This window comes from Dermochelys coriacea, chromosome 8 (assembly GCF_009764565.3).
Source record: "Dermochelys coriacea isolate rDerCor1 chromosome 8, rDerCor1.pri.v4, whole genome shotgun sequence".
Classification (NCBI taxonomy): Eukaryota; Metazoa; Chordata; order Testudines; family Dermochelyidae; genus Dermochelys; species Dermochelys coriacea.
Window position 1 is genome coordinate 21,523,647 of NC_050075.1, and position 12,895 is coordinate 21,536,541.

Genomic DNA, 12,895 nt, shown 5'->3' on the forward strand with positions numbered 1-12,895 from the left:
TCCCCAAGCAGCTTACAATATAAGACAGGGCAGGAGGTGTTCAGTAGAAAGGAGAGGGTGCAGGGAAGAGGAAGAGTAGGCTAAAAGTTGCAGGAACACAATTGCATAAGGATTTCCCTCAAGCTTTGACCAGAGCTGCTAACATTAAGATAATTTTTCTAGGTGAAAGTTCCATGCAAAGGCAGCTGCTCCAGGACCCCAGGCTACATAATGCATAGTATGCACAGTTTAGCAAGGGGCTTGTGATGGGATGTGTAGCCCATACAGGCCCTGAATGGGTTAATGTAGGCCTGAGAAGCCAATTATGTTACCTGGCTGCCCCTGGAGGGAGAGCCAGGCTTCACTGATCATGAAACCTAGCTCGGCGTGAGCAGGCTGGTTACTATAAAAGAGGAAGTTTGTAGCAGAAGTGGGCTTCAGGGAGAGAGTCTGCAGTCACTCTCTGGAGGATAGAAGAGGTAGGAAGAAGTCCATGGAGGCAGCAAGGAATCTGAGGAAGCAGACCTTGGGTTTCTCAACCAGCCACCGAGCAATGTGGTGTGAAACCCCTTGAGGTAAGGACCATGGAGCCCAGACACAGATGGAAGATCTATGGTTAGGTCACTGGACTGTAGCTTAGTTTGACTCTCTGTTACCCTGGAGGGGAGGGGCTAAAGCATGACCAGGCCAAAGGGCCAAGTTGTGGGAAGAGCGAATATTACAGTGATGGAAGAACCATTGGCAGGGGGCACCATATGGGGAGAGAATTTCTATCCTGTACCTGGCCTGAGGTGAGTGAGCCCCTCACAGGGCTCCAGTACAGCAGAATAGCCTGGCAGACACAAAAGATCACTGTGGCATTTTCAAAAGTATTAAGGAATGAATGCATTTCTATAGGGGATTCCAAAGCAGCAGCAACACCACCACATGGATCACTTAGAATTTTTGGTGAACTATTCTAACTTGACCGACAGAGCTACCACTGGGCCAAAGCGCATCACATGAGACCTACAGTCTGCTGCCCCATGCTCTTTATCCCTCTAGGTCATGTATTTGGATCAGTACTCTTATCTCCCATCCTCTCGGAAGCTTGTACCATTGACACTCGGTCTGCCTGTACATTCCCGTTGTAGGGAATCCATGGTTGCAGGGAACCTAAACAGGGACACCCAGCACTGAAGACAGGATTTAGGATTCTATGCTCCCAGGACTCTATTTTTGAAGCTAAAGAAAATTCCACATTAGCTGTGGTGACTTAGTGTTCATATCTTCCACAGGCTGCAGCCATTAGTGGGAGACATAATTGCACGCATTGGAGCAGCTCTGGCAGTACATCCAGTAGAGCGGAGGGGCTAGTCAAGAATATTGAGCCAGAACAGTACAACATGGGAAAACACATGATGAGAAAAAGGCAAAAGAAGTTAGTGGATGGGGCCAATTTAGATAAGGCTTTAGGTCCCATGACTGGAAACTCAATGAATTATGCCACCTCAGCTGTGCTCGTTAAGTCAGCCTTTCCTTATTTGCTTAACTAATAACTTAGCTCTTGTGCATCTGCTGTATAAATAGAGGCTAATTTCTATTCAGCACAGCCCTGCGCGTGCTCCACAAATGGCAAAGATTAGCAAATAAGCGTTAAATGTAGAGCTGGTGCTTTACAGGAAGTATCTCTTCTATGGATATGGGAAACTCAGGCCTGTTGACATGGGAACGGTAGCTCACTGTACGGCCTGTTCCTTCTCTCTAACCGGAAGGGAGATTTAATTACTCAGATTGGGAACAGACTTTGGATAAAAGAGTCCCTCAGAATGGCTTTATACTGAAGCCAGGCTGCTTCTCTCAAGAATCTGGATGGGAAGCTAAACTAATCCTATTTGTTTGGTAGGTCTTCCTCTCCATGCTTACACTCCTCCTCCAATGTATTGGAATGGGAGGCTGAAACATGTGATTTCATCAGTATACACATGACTGAGTGATTCTGCACTACACTGTAGGGATTCTATACATTTCCCATCTAGCCACCACCTGCAGGGGGTAGCCTATGGTCATACCAGGGGGATTCTAACCTGGCCAGCTAAGGAGCTTTTATAGCCTCTGCACATCATAGTAGGAAGGAGAATCCTCCCCGGTATGGGATTACAGCACTGCCATAAAAAGATTCAAAACACACCAGGGTCTGGGGTTCAAACCCCTCAATATTGGGAACCAGAGTCTTAGCTTGTAGTGTCTCAAGTGCACTCTGACATCTGCACATGCAGTTACCAAAACTGTTCATGCAGTTATTTGCAATAGTACCTAGCCCCCCGTTTCCTAATTTGTCTATGAAAACACAGTAATTCGTCTTGAGAAATTTAAAACATTTGAATATTCACAAATTATCTCTGTTCTTATTTTAAAGCTTTGTCTACAACAAGACAACTTAAATGATTTTAATAAAACCCAAATAAAATTTGAAATCAATATTTAATTAGCCCTGGGCCCTACAGGTCTTTGGTTGATGGTGCATTCTGCTGCGCTTTGACATCTCCATTTATCTGGAATATCAGGTCTTGTTATCCCTGCACTGCTGTGGCTTGAAAAGTGAGACAGCATTGTGAGCTCATTGTATACCCAACAATCCTGATCATTTATCCGATGGCTGGAGGGAACTATTATTTGGTCTCAGATGAAGCCAACATAATGATTCATTACATCTCTACATCTAAATACTTCTTTTCTCACTTTATTTTAGCGTTGCCAAGTGGCAACTGCATGATTTAAAAACAAAATATAAAAAATATGGGGCTGCATTGAAAGTGCTAAAATTGATCAAGTCACACTGTCAGAAAGGAAAAACACTGATAAACCCACTGAAATATGCAATAAACTGTTAAATGAAACCCTCTTTGCAATAAATTTTATATCTGTAAGTGATTACTTTCCCCCTTTTATGGGGGTTGCAGATTAACTGTACAAATCAATAAATTCTTTATCCTTTAATGTCTGGGTTTATTTATTCACCAGTTGTTTAGCTCTGTGTCTGCGCTACCCAGGAAAAATTCTCTCCATTATCTACTGGTGGAGTAGCGTTGGAGTGCTGGAAAAGGATACCTTTATTATTATTTTTCCCTGGGCCTATAGCAGAGAGGGATCATGCTGGTCAGGATTCCATCAGTTGCAGAGCCAACTGTTCTTCTAAAATGCACTGGAAGGTGAATGTAAATTCACAGGCTACATTTAAGAAAATCCAGGAACATAGCAAAGTGAGTTGTCTTTTTGCTCTCAAGGGCTTCCATTGGCATTGTGATATTAACAGGATATTCACAGCCAACCAACCAATCTTAACCTTACATCAGCCAAGAAAGAACAAGGGAGACAATAAAGGGGTTGCAGGGAGAGCCCAGGTGGACCTTCTAGTTAGACTCCCATCCCATGATAGAATTTCTGCAGTAAGTGAATTGATGCTACTCCTGGGGGAATTCTACTCCAAAAAAATTAAAAGTTCTGTGCACAATATTTTCAAATTCTGCATATCTTTGTCAAAACAATATAATCACACCAGTTTCAATTATTTTTGGTTATTTATTTCAAAATATCCATCAGCAAGTATGTTTGTAACAATACAGACAACAGAAAAGTTTCATGAAATTTTTGACAAATAGCTTCCGTACTAGGCATATTAATACAGAACTGAGTAATAATTCATTTAAAATATAGTACAGAAACATATTTCCCGTATCACTCAGAAGCAGTGCAAGAGCTTGGGGGAAGTCGGGGTAATGGAGGAGCTGAGGCACCCACAGCTCCTCCATTACCCCAACTTCCCCCAAGTAAATGCTGGGAAGGAGCCTGGTTGTGAACTTAGAGGGTTGTTACGTATGGGTGGGAAAGTATGGAACAGAATCTTTTGGGGGTCAGGGAGGGATTGTTAAGGAGCTTCCCCCATCCAGACCCTGGCTGACCCCTAACCTCTCCCATTCAGTCAGGCACATCTGCCCCTGTCCACATGTGTCCCTCCATCCCCATTCAGACACCCACTCCCCCATCCTCATGTGGCCCTGCACCCTCTACTCCTGTCCCCATATGTCTCTGTACCCCCACTCAGCCAACCCCTGCCCCTGTGTGGCCCTGCACCGCACTCCCCCCCCGTGTCCCTGCATCTCCATGCCCCTGCTCCAGTCTGTCCTCCCCCTCTAGCCCTTATGAGCACATCTGACCCCCCAGCAGCCCCAAACTGACGGTCTCCCCATAGTTCCCATCTCCAACGGGGCTGTGAGGAAAGCCAGCTCTTTCTCTTCCCTAGCTGGCTGGAAGCTGCTGCTCTGTTCTATCACCACAGTGCCCTCTGGTGAGCAATAGGTGGAAATGCAGCAGCTTTCCAACAGCAGCTTTTTTTGGCGCAAAAAATTAAAAATATGCCTGGCTCATTAATTATGCATGCACACAATGGTGCGGACTTCCCCCAAGAGTCGTTGATGACGGATCCATCAGCCATCTTTGATGCAAAAGAACTATTTGCATACCACCACTAGGTGGCATTATAGCAATATACAGAACTGTTTTAACTATAACAGGGTTCAAAAAAGAACTAGATACATTTATGGAGGATAGGTCCATCAATAGCTATTAGCCAGGATGGGCAGGGATGGTGTCCCTAGCCTCTGTTTGCCAGAAGCTGGGAATGAGCGACAGGAGACGGGTCACTTGATAATTACCTATTCTGTTCATTCCCTCTGGGGCACCTGGCATTGGCCACTGTTGGAAGACAGGACACTGGGTTAGATGGATCTTTGATCTGACCCAGTATGGCTGTTCTTATGTTCTCTTCTGACAGATGAAACCTATTTTTGTTGCTTCCTCCCTCAGGCCTGAGGCCAAGTTCAGATGGGATATTATTTCCTTTGCTGGGTCCTTGTAGTGTCAGAGCTCCTGTGGTGGCTCCTTATTTCCTTGAAACAGATAACCTCAGAAATCGTGGGTTTGGAACAAATTAGAAGATACAATAATAAATAATAATTAATTAAATTAATTAATTATGAACCACTCATATAAAAGCCAGGGTTGACTTCAGGCTTCCCAGGTGCTATTTTTATACCCAAAGGGTGTTTTCAACCTCCCAATGGTTTCCTAGGTTAATTCAGGAAGGAGCAACCCTTGAAATCATGTGGCCCTGGAGGAATCACGCGAGGGCAGACCTCCAGTGAGCTTCTCCAGAGAGTGGCTCACTAGAGTGATTGTGGATATAGTTTAGTGCCACAAAACAATTATCAATGGCCTCTAGTCCTCCAGGGCCTTCTCACAATCTGTCTAGGGCTCTATTTTTCCATCTACCTGTTCTTGTTCCCTGGTCTGAAGTCACCTACCACCGCATATATGACTGTTCAGCACCCTGATCTATTAGAGAAGGAGCAGAAAGCAAGGAAAATCTGAAATAGCATGGTTGGTTTGGTGGGATGGGGAAGTTAAGTTTATGTAGGTTCTTGTTACAGAGTCACTGTCTCCAGAGTGCCCCCCCACCCCAGCTAGAGGTAGCTCTTCAACAGCCCTGCCTCAGTTTCCCTCTGAGGTTCTGGGAAATAATCCACAAAGGCTTTCTGGTGACTAATAACTCCACTGCTTGGGGTTGGTTTAAACAACAAAGTTCAAAACATTCCTCCAAGTTCCAAAGTAAAGTCCATCACCACAACCACATACTCAAACCTATTTTCTGCCAGTCCTGGGGCTCTTAAGTCTCAGCCTGCTCTTCATCAAATAATTCCTTACAGACCTTTCTAGCCCTTCTCTTCAAGCATCTACTCCCAGGCCTTCCTACCTGCAGTCCATCCTCCCCCCACAAGAGAGGATTCAAAACTCTTCCTGGGTTGTCTTCTCCCTGGCTCAGAAAGACCAGCAGCTAAACACCCTCTGCTACTATCTTGGCCCTCCCCTGGTATCTCACAGTATCCTGGAGAAGCCTTGCTGTTCTCAGCAGTCTTCTCCAGGCCTTTACTGAAGTATCTCTCTTCCTCTGCCTAGGCCTGTCGCTTGTTTATTCCCAAGGCCTGATTGAATCACATGACCCATCTTAATTTTTCCCACCTGGGGAGGTGAGTTAACAGTGTAATAGGTGGGACTGAAGCCTCTTTTTCGTTGAGGGGCCTGCCACCCTGTGATAATACCTATAGGGGCCTGTACTGAGATATATTCAATATATGCCACCCAGCCATGTCTTGTTTAGATGGTAAGCTCCTTGGAGCAGGGGATGTCTATTACTCTGCTTGAAAAGCACCTAGCACAATGGGCACTCTGTTCTCAGCTGACCCCTAGATACCACCCATGTCTGTCCGACATCACAGAAGGAAAGAGGCTTAATAAACAAATCTACGTGCCATATTGAAAGATAAAAGAGTTCCTGGGACTGCTGCCCAGAAACAGTACTTCCTTCTCAGAATGGGCAGTGACTTCTCTTAGATGATTTTAATCACCGCAGCAGCTGCTCCGTTTCTGTTGTCCCTCACTTCTAGGCATCCTGCCCTTCACAGAACATGCCCAGCACTAACTGGTGCAATTGAAATTCAACGGCATTTGCTTCTTGTCTAGAGGGCATTTTGCAGCCGTTCTTGAGGCGTGAACAGCTGTGTGCTCAGGGTCAGCATAAGAGTGAGGAACGGCACCAACACCCGCGGCTCTCAGACAAAATGGAGGGTCAGCTGCTGCCCCTGCACTTCACATACAATCTGATCAGCTCCCAGTGCCTGGGAGGGACTACTTATGGCCATGGTATCTCTTGCCAAATGGCCCATTCCTCGTCCAGAGCAAGCATCAGTCTCCCAGACTCCACATTCCAAAAGAGGCCCATGAATGGCTGAGATTGTGGCACATCCAGTGGAGAGCCCCTATGAACATGGCTACACTCAAATATTTTTTAAATGTATCACAATACCTGGGCATATCTGGGGCCTGGCCAAGTAGGTAACCCCACCAAGGTGATTCTAGCACAGTGTGGGTGAAAATATTGCCCTGAAACACAGGTGCAGGGTTTGCATGTCTAAGGGATCATTAGTTATTGCATGGCCCTCACTCAGTAATGCTGGGCTGTTCACTTCAAACAAATCAGACTCCCAGGAAATAGATATGGTTGTGAACATTTAGCAATAAATTTGGGGCCGTCACTACTGCTGCACAAAATGGACACTGGGCAGTTCCTAGTGATGGCAGGGAAAGAACTCAGACCCGTCTGCTCCAAAACTGCTGGTCCCTATCACCGGAGGTGCAAGAAAACCTCTGCTAGCTATGTAGGACATTATGACCCACATCTGAGCAGTTCTAATTCTATCCTGCAAAGGACAGCGCTGAAAATGCACAATGGACAATTTCTTACACTGAGACTTTTAAAAAATGTACATTGAATTAAAAAGAAAAGGAGTACTTGTGGCACCTTAGAGACTAACAAATTTATTAGAGCATAAGCTTTCGTGAGCTACAGCTCACTTCATCGGATGCATTTGGTGGAAAATACAGAGGGGAGATTGATATACACACACAGAGAACATGAAACAATGGGTTTTATCATACACACTGTAAGGAGAGTGATCACTTAAGATAAGCCATCACCAGCAGCGGGGGGGGGAAAGGAGGAAAACCTTTCATGGTGACAAGCAAGGTAGGCTATTTCCAGCAGTTAACAAGAATATCTGAGGAACAGTGGTGGGTGGGGTGGGGTGGGGGGGAGAAATACCATGGGGAAATAGTTTTACTTTGTGTAGTGACTCATCCATTCCCAGTCTCTATTCAAGCCTAAGTTAATTGTATCCAGTTTGCAAATTAATTCCAATTCAGCAGTCTCTCGTTGGAGTCTGTTTTTGAAGCTTTTTTGTTGAAGGATAGCCACTCTCAGGTCTGTAATCGAGTGACCAGAGAGATTGAAGTGTTCTCCAACTGGTTTTTGAATGTTATAATTCTTGACGTCTGATTTGTGTCCATTAATTCTTTTACGTAGAGACTGTCCAGTTTGACCAATGTACATGGCAGAGGGGCATAGCTGACACATGATGGCATATATCACATTGGTAGATGCGCAGGTGAACGAGCCTCTGATAGCGTGGCTGATGTGATTAGGCCCTATGATGGTGTCCCCTGAATAGATATGTGGACAGAGTTGGCAACGGGCTTTGTTGCAAGGATAGGTTCCTGAGTTAGTGGTTCTGTTGTGTGGTGTGTGGTTGCTGGTGAGTATTTCCTTCAGATTGGGGGGCTGTCTGTAAGCAAGGACTGGCCTGTCTCCCAAGATCTGTGAGAGTGATGGGTCGTCCTTCAGGATAGGTTGTAGATCCTTGATGATGCGTTGGAGAGGTTTTAGTTGGGGGCTGAAGGTGATGGCTAGTGGCGTTCTGTTATTTTCTTTGTTGGGCCTGTCCTGTAGTAGGTGACTTCTGGGTACTCTTCTGGCTCTGTCAATCTGTTTCTTCACTTCAGCAGGTGGGTATTGTAGTTGTAGGAATGCATGATAGAGATCTTGTAGGTGTTTGTCTCTGTCTGAGGGGTTGGAGCAAATGCGGTTATATCGTAGAGCTTGGCTGTAGACAATGGATCGTGTGGTATGATCTGGATGAAAGCTAGAGGCATGTAGGTAGGAATAGCGGTAAGTAGCTTTCCGATATAGGGTGGTGTTTATGTGACCATCGCTTATTAGCACCATAGTGTCCAGGAAGTGGATCTCTTGTGTGGACTGATCCAGGCTGAGGGTGATGGTGGGATGGAAATTGTTGAAATCATGGTGGAATTCCTCAAGGGCTTCTTTTCCATGGGTCCAGATGATGAAGATGTCATCAATGTAGTGCAAGTAGAGTAGGGGCATTAGGAGACGAGAGCTGAGGAAGCGTTGTTCTAAGTCAGCCATAAAAATGTTGACATACTGTGGGGCCATGCAGGTACCCATTGCAGTGCCACTGATTTGAAGGTATACATTGTCCCCAAATGTGAAATAGTTATGGGTGAGGACAAAGTCACAAAGTTCAGCCACCAGGTTAGCTGTGACATTATCGGGGATACTGTTCCTGACGGCTTGTAGTCCATCTTTGTGTGGAATGTTGGTGTAGAGGGCTTCTACATCCATAGTGGCTAGGATGGTGTTTTTAGGAAGATCACCAATGGATTGTAGTTTCCTCAGGAAGTCAGTGGTGTCTCAAAGATAGCTGGGAGTGCTGGTAACGTAGGGCCTGAGGAGGGAGTCTACATAGCCAGACAATCCTGCTGTCAGGGTGCCAATGCCTGAGATGATGGGGCGTCCAGGATTTCCAGGTTTATGGATCTTGGGTAGCAGATAGAATTCTAGGGGGTGTGTCTGTGCAGATTTGTTCTTGTGCTTTTTCAGGGAGTCTCTTGAGCAAATACTGTAGTTTCTTTTGGTAACCTATTCTTAATCTTTCCCTGTTTGCTGTAGAGGATGTTGATCAGGTGGTTCCGCAGTTTCTTTGAGAGTGTGTGGCACAAGCTGTCAGCATAGTCTGTATGGTATGTAGATTGTAATGGATTTTTTACCTTCAGTCCTTTTGGTATGATGTCCATCTGTTTGCATTTGGAGAGGAAGATGATGTCGGTCTGTATCTGTACGAGTTTTTTCATGAAGTTGACAGAAACAACTCTGACATCATAATCAAAAAGGCTGACAAAGGAGGTGCTGTCGTCATCATGAATAGGTCGGAATATGAACAAGAGGCTACTAGGCAGCTCTCCAACACCACTTTCTACAAGCCATTACCCTCTGATCCCACTGAGAATTACCAGGGGAGAATGCATAAAGTAATAAATATGCAAAACAGTGAGAAATAACATTGGCCTCTTTATATCACACCTAACAGAAAAATGTTAGAAACAGCACATCCCTGTGTGATCCTCTAACACTTCCTTAATGAGATAACAAACAGCTTATTCTTGGAGAGAGAGTGCCAGGGTCAGTTTATGAGAATATGAATGTTTACAAACTTTATAGCCTTCCCCTACATAAAGTATAAGGAAGCAGAGAGAAGTCGTTCTTATCCTGCTGCTTGGGAGTGCTGTAGACTCTCACTTCTTTTTAAACTCTTTTGGATGTATTTCAGCAGGATTGTCTGTGTGGAGTTAAAGGAAGCATGGAGAGGATCTTCAAAGCCCGTCAGCACCACTCCTGGATTGCCTGCAAGGGTCCCTACAAAGCAGGGGTTCTCAAACTTTTAATTAAGGTGACCAATCAATTGCATTTTGTGCTTTTTGAGACTCTCCATTAAATGCATGCACCCTCTGCGCTGGCACTGCAACCCTACACCCACCCCAGTACAGAGGGGAGGCCTAGGGCTGCGGGCGGCTGTGAGAGAGTGAGCCCAAGCTGCTCTTACCCGCTTCTGGGGATAACGGGGGTGGCTGGACCATATTTGAGTGAGTGGTGTTGCGACCTGGCACACAGGGTCACGGCGCCACTCAGGTTTGGCCCAGCTACACTTCCATTATGATGAAGGGCAGGCAGGCAAAACCTGAGTGGCACTGCAACCCAGCATGCCAGGTCACAATGCCCAGAATGGGGAGCCAGGCCCAGCCCCATGGGACAACAGCCACCGCTGTGAGTTGAGTGTGGGACTGGCTCACTCCCCAACCTCCCTCTCACCTCCCGCGGCCTCCTCTGTGCAGCACGCTGGGAGAAATTTGTGTTTTCCTAGGCCAGGGTCCAGTGATGGGTTAATCCAGCGCTGGATGTGGTGACCCATCAGGAACGTTCCTGGGACTCACTGGTGTGTCAGAACCCACTGTTTGGGAAACATGGCTCCCTACCCTCCTTCTCTGTGACAGATGTTTTTTACAGCTTCTCTGCATATATGCAAGCAATGCGAGGAAGGGGGAGATGGTGTTTTGTGTGTGCACATGGGGTGGAGTTTTGGTGCAGCTACGTTTTTGGTGCAGCAACCAATAAATCATTTGACGTATGGTAAGAACACAGAATGGGATGTGCATACATTGCAAGTGTTTAAGACCAGTTATGTCTCACCTGGAATCATGGAGTGAACTTGGCTCAGGCTAGCCTGTGGAATGAGACCAGATATGGGCATCAAACTTAGGACTTTCATATGGTACTATGGAGCACTCCCCAATTGGGGAGCAACAGACCAGATATGGGCATTGGATCTGAGTCACTTGTGTGCTGGCATGATTGTTATTTATTCCTCTATTCATATAACACAACGGATGTGCAAGGTGGTTTCAGAAGCATATGAAGAGAGGGTCCCTGTCCTGAAGAGCTTTACATTCCAAATTGCCAATTGAGAGGTCAAGGGTTAGGGAGTGGAATAATAATTGGGATAGATTCAACATTCCCACTAAGGGCTCTTTGCACCATCAGAGTGATGCGAAAGGACCTTAGATGAGCCCAGAACCCACCTGTCCTGAGTTTGCATTAGGCCACATGGGGAGATCCTCAGTGATCTGCCATGCACACAGCAGCATTTTTGGGGGCTGTGGTCCCCCCTACATTTTGTCTCAGTGTCTCTTGATCTTGTTTTCCTGTTCTTTCAAGCCAGAAGACATTCACCGTGCTGGCAGCTCCTGCCGGGCAGAGGGGAGAGGTAATGGAATGCCACTCGGTGCCTATATGTTCCCCTCTGTCTCAGTCTACTTCAGATCAAAGGCAGCGTGGCACTAATCTGAGTGTACTCGAGCTCTGCACTGTTTGCTGTGGATTCTTGCCCAGAGGAGTCTGAATTGGGGCCAACAAATCTGGCTCATTTATATCTCCTGAGATGGCTTGATTCCAAAGCCCAGGAAGGGAAATTTTATCCATCCAGACCCTCCCCTTCCTTCCTTGCATCAGAACCAAAGAGTTTACTTTGGCCTAAAAGCTATGCTGATCTTTGGCGAGGCTGAAAGGGAGAGAATCACTGAACCTTAAGGTACTTTTCCAAGCTGCCTGCCCTGCCTTCCAGTGACTGCAGTACAAGGCTCATTGAAAGACTTAGCTGGGGTTAAATACCACTGGATATTCAGCTGTCTCTCTGTGCAACAGCAGCTCTACAGTGCCCTGGAGTTCAAGGAACTCTGGGAACTCCCACGGGGTTACAGTAAAATAGCCCAGGAACCTCTATTCACTCCCTCAGACACAGAGAGGAAAGAATCCATTCACAAAAGCACTGCTCTCCTATGAGCTGAGGGGGTGCTCTGTAGATTGAGTGGAGCTGCAGAGATCCTTATGGAGTTCTCTCATAGCAACGTCCTGGCATTGTATGGTGTGTGTGTGTGTGTGTGTGTGTGTGCATGGAGTACATAGAATCATACAGAATCACTGAGTTTTAGGCCAGAATGGACCACCAGATCTTCTCATCTGACTTCCTGTAGATCACAGGCCACCAACACCACCAAGACACCCCTGCACCAAACCCAACAACCAGCATGAGACCAAAGTGCTACAGTCCTCCTGAGATGAAACTATTCTGTGCCACAGCTAGAAAACAGGAAAGACCAAGAAGCACCAATGCCTTGGGCCCCTGCAATGGCAGAGAAATGACTGAGATATAACCATATAATCCTGGGAAGTAAACATCACTCATGCAGCAGAGGAAGACAAAAAAAACTAAAGGCCACTGGCAGTCTGGCCAGGGGGAAAATTCCTTCCTGACCTTGCCTTCAGCATGTGAGCCAGAACCAGCCAGCCAAGCACCCCAGAGAGAGACTGCTCAGTGCCAACTCAGAGCACATAAGGAAAATATGACATGAGACAGAATGTGGTGTGAGGATGTCACCCCACTCAGATTCAGCATCACCATGTGCTCTGATGTACTGTTGCCCAAGCCATATCAACGCAACATTGCCCCTTCTTCACTCTGCTCTCAAGTCTCAGGATTTGTCTGCTTTGGGATTATAGCCACTGGTACAGCTGCACCAGTGCAGCCCCTTAGGCTACGTCTACACTTGGAGCTAGGTGTGTGATTCCCACCTC